The sequence below is a fragment of the Fukomys damarensis genome, unplaced genomic scaffold (assembly GCF_012274545.1).
Source record: "Fukomys damarensis isolate Sample0158 unplaced genomic scaffold, DMR_v1.0_HiC HiC_scaffold_37, whole genome shotgun sequence".
Taxonomy (NCBI): Eukaryota; Metazoa; Chordata; class Mammalia; order Rodentia; family Bathyergidae; genus Fukomys; species Fukomys damarensis.
Genome location: NW_022900949.1, coordinates 41,222,418 through 41,226,280, shown reverse-complemented (window position 1 = coordinate 41,226,280; position 3,863 = coordinate 41,222,418). Strand labels below are relative to the sequence as shown.

Sequence of the window (3,863 nt, the reverse complement as noted above, 5' to 3'; positions counted from 1 at the left end):
ACGACCCCCGGGCACACCGGGTGTGTGTGGGGGGCGGCCATGTGCACGCTGGGCGTGCCCGGGCTTGCGACGGGAGGGGGGGTGTACCTCCGGCGGAGCAGGAGGATGCGGTGACAGGCGAAGAGCCTGGACGGAGAGTGTTCTCTCCGAGACGGACCCCGCGTGGGCTCGCGGGCCCTGGAGCCTGCCACCTGCACTAAGGGGCTTCTCTGGGTCCGGGGGCCCGCCCCTCGCAGCTGAGCTCAGGAGCCAGGCAAGAACTCCGCTGAGGCGCCCCCTAGAGGCCATTCGACGCGTGTCCTGAACCTCCGTTGAGCAAGACTGGCTGTATTGCCCTAACTCTGGGACAAGATAATACAGAAAAGATTCTATACAGCACATTAAAACCACAGAATGGGGGACCGTCAGGGCCCCATGGGCCCTACTACAGGTTTGAACTGGTAACTCTGAGCAGCACAGTTAGAGGCTAGAGCTCCTCCTGAGTCCCGGGGCTATTCTGGGGCCCAAGGTGTTTGTGACTCCATATTCAGGGTGCAGGGCCCGCCACTAACCAACTCTGGGTTGAGAGCAAGTTGGGAGGACAAGAACCCACCTAGCTCAGATTCAGACCCTGGCCTTACCTATCTTCTGAACATTCAAAGTATTATTTCTCACAGTTGACTTTACTCAGTTCCTTACCCCATTTATATGGACAGCATCTGTCTTAGTTTACCCTTAGTATTGTATTGGAAACAAAGACACAAGTGCATATAATTAGTGTGAGAGTGAAGCCAGGAAGTACCACCAGAGGAGTAGCAAGGAGACAAGGAAAGCAGCCGATAGGGCCAGAAATGTAGCTCAGTGGTGCTGCGCCTGCCTCGAGAGCACAAGGTCCAGAGTTCGATCCCTGGTACTGCAAAAAAAAAAAGAAAGAAAGAAAGAAAACAGCCAATAAAGGAGGTATCATTGAACAAGTTGCCACTGCGGGCAACTAGGACCAGATTTCATGGGCATTCTGAGAGCCAGTGTAGAATATGGGCCTCACATTATTGCTGTACCCTAAGATGAAAGGGAGCTGAGGTACTTATTCTCAAATCCCTACTAATCATGGGTTGAGATCTGTTTGGGAGCATTAGTGCCCTGGCCTGGCTGACTTCTATCCTGCTCAGAGTGTGTGTGAAGCCTTTCCCATGACCAGAGAGAGAGAAACCTCTCTCAACCTAGCAGTTGAATCAGCAGACCTGCAAAGAAATAGTGGTGCCCAGACTGGTTACCAATTGCACAGATCCTGACTAGAATGCCTCTATCCTCCCATCCTTCACTCCCCAACTTGCTCCTCACCTGGGGCACTGTTGATTCCTTCAATAGGGTGCTCACGTTGCCCTGCAGAGCCCCTCAAACTATTCCCTTTCCAAGCACCCTCTTCTTCTTTTCCAGCAGATAAGCACTTAGAAACTGTTTATCTTTAGATATCTTTCAGTTCCCCAAGTCCCTCTAGCCTTCTCTTCCTCCCTTCCAAATCCTTGAGGCTATCTGCCTTCATAGGCTCCTTCCTCTGCTCAGGGAATGGCCTAAGATTTAGCCCTGGATTTCCCTTCTAGCCACATACCCTGTCTTGGAGCAATCTCTCTAGGCCATTGCCTTTACTCACATCTATATTTCTACCAGATCTCTCTACTCAGGTAGATGTGGATCCAGAGTCCACTAAATTCCATACAAGATTCCAAAGGAAGAGCAAGGAATGGGTCCTGGGATCACGTTATAGTCTCTCTTACCTCATCCTATCTGATTTGAGTTATGCCTGTGTAGTTAGTATCCACCAAAGTCTAGGTCAAGTCATATTATGCTTTGATGAGTGCTCCCAAAGGATTCCATCTAGAGATTTTAGGGCACCAGCACACAATATTTCAGCAGCATCCACTCAGAGAGCTAGGTATCCCATGACCCTTAACCCTAACTTACTCCAGCTCTTATTGCTAGAATGCATGAAAAAAAGGGATGGAGCTACCATTATTTTTTTTGGTGGGGGGAGCTACCATTCTTGTCCTTCCATTTTGCTCTAACCTCTAAGCTAGACATCACCAGAGAGGATCTTTCTAGAACACACCTGGGCTGTCATCTCTGGAGGCCAAGTTCTACCTCTTCTTGGATGTGGCTTCTGTTTGTCAGGTAGGTGCTGTGCCTGTTTAAACTACATTCCCCACCCAGTAGCTTCTGTTTGTATAGCTCTACTCCACTTGCACACAGAGGGTTAACACTGCTGGCTTTGGAAACTACTGTGATAAAAGGTGAGGTTGGGTTGGTCCTATGAGTGAACCAATCCTAACCCTGAACCATAGACAGGGCCAGAGACAGAGCTCACCCACAACTGAAGTGCCAAACTGGGACTTTCTGGGCTGGGGATGTAGCTCAGCAGTACACAGCATGAGGGGCCTGAGTTCCATTCCCAGTACCAAAAAAAAATGCAAAGAACAAATTGAGACTTTCTGATTATACCCTGAGCTGGATGTGGTGGCCCATGCCTGTGACCTCAGCATTTGGGAGGCTAAGGCAGGAGAATCACCAAGAGTTCAAGGCCAACCTGAACTACATAACAAGACCCTGTCTCAAGAAAAAAAAACAGACCGTTGTTTCCTCTGATAGGTTTGGACACTACCTCATCCATGAAACTAGGTGTCCCATGAACACTCCCAGCAGGGACTTAGAGGTCCCTAACAAGTAGAGTCTTTGGTCAGAGCTGTGAAGACCATTCTGACCCTTCATCTAAGCCCCTAGGGATAATTTTGACCTGTATTCTCTCTCTCTCTCTCTCTCTTTTTTTTTTTTTGGTTTTTTGAGACAGGGTCTCACTATGTAGTTCAGACTGCTCTGGAACTCACTGCAGAGCCCAGGCTGGTCTTGAACTTCCAGCAACCCTCCTGCCTCAGCCTCCCGAGTGCTGGGATTACAGGTGTGCACCACTATGCCAGCTTGACCTGTAGTCTCTTATTGGTTCTACTGGTCAGTGGACCTTATAACCACCATCCCTCTGCTGGCTGGAGGGAATAGGTGGAAAGACTGATATTCTAGTATTCCTCACAAAATGGCAGGGATTCTTGGCAATGTTAAGACTGAAGATGGGACTTTCTGCCATTGATGGGTCAAGGGTAAGCCAGAGTTTCCCTACTATATCTATGCACAACAGCCTGGGCGAATATACTCAGACCTACACTGGTATGTTGTGGCCCACAGACTGAATATGGACAGCTTCGGGCTTCTGTATAGAACATGTGATCACATGTGCACACCAGCCTTTCATGGAATATGAAGTAGACCCGTTCTCATAAAGAGAGACTTTCTGTCCTTGAAGGACATATCTTCACTGCAAAACAAAGGGGCTACAATGAGACACTCCCTGTAAGGAGGCACTATCCTCTTAGATCCTCTGGTCAAGTGTCTCAGACAGAAGTGGGCCTTGTCAGTGGCTACAGGAAGGCCAGAGTGGCCTGGACCTTGCCAGGAGCCACTCCTGGAGATCATACACTACCAGAGCCGCTTAGAAAGGGTGCCAACCCCAACTTGCATCCTAGCTGGGTTTCAGTAAGTCTTGATGGGGGCTATGTCCAAGGGCAAACCTACTCCTCAATCTCCTGTGCTTTGCTGTACTAGATTAGTTAGAACAGTCCTAGTAGCCACCACTTCCAGGAAGCCCTCCCTTGTACCCAACATGCCTTGCCTCAAGGCTTTGGAGTGAAAATGGGGTCTCAAGGGTCAAGGGTCACTAGGGCGGGCCGGGTCCAGGAAGCGGAAGTGTGGTACACTTCCGGCGCGCAGCAGGCGGCCATGTTGGAGCAGCGGAGGCGGCGCAGAGGCGCGTCTTGGGTCCCCGCGGCGGCGCGCGGCGC

At 50.3% G+C, this 3,863-nt stretch overlaps 2 protein-coding genes across 3 annotated transcripts in view; one reads left to right on the top strand and one right to left on the bottom strand.

The window, feature by feature from the left end:
• The window catches only part of Klhdc8b (kelch domain containing 8B), a 9,396-nt gene that overhangs the window by 4,854 nt on the left and 679 nt on the right, over positions 1 to 3,863 (bottom strand). The window lies entirely within an intron of this gene.
• Ccdc71 (coiled-coil domain containing 71) overlaps positions 3,773 to 3,863 on the top strand; it is a 6,910-nt gene continuing 6,819 nt past the window's right edge. For both annotated transcript variants that reach the window (XM_010615588.3, XM_010615587.3), the window contains exon 1: positions 3,773 to 3,859. The gene's annotated coding sequence lies outside the window, so the exon portion shown is untranslated. The remainder of the gene's footprint in view (positions 3,860 to 3,863) is intronic.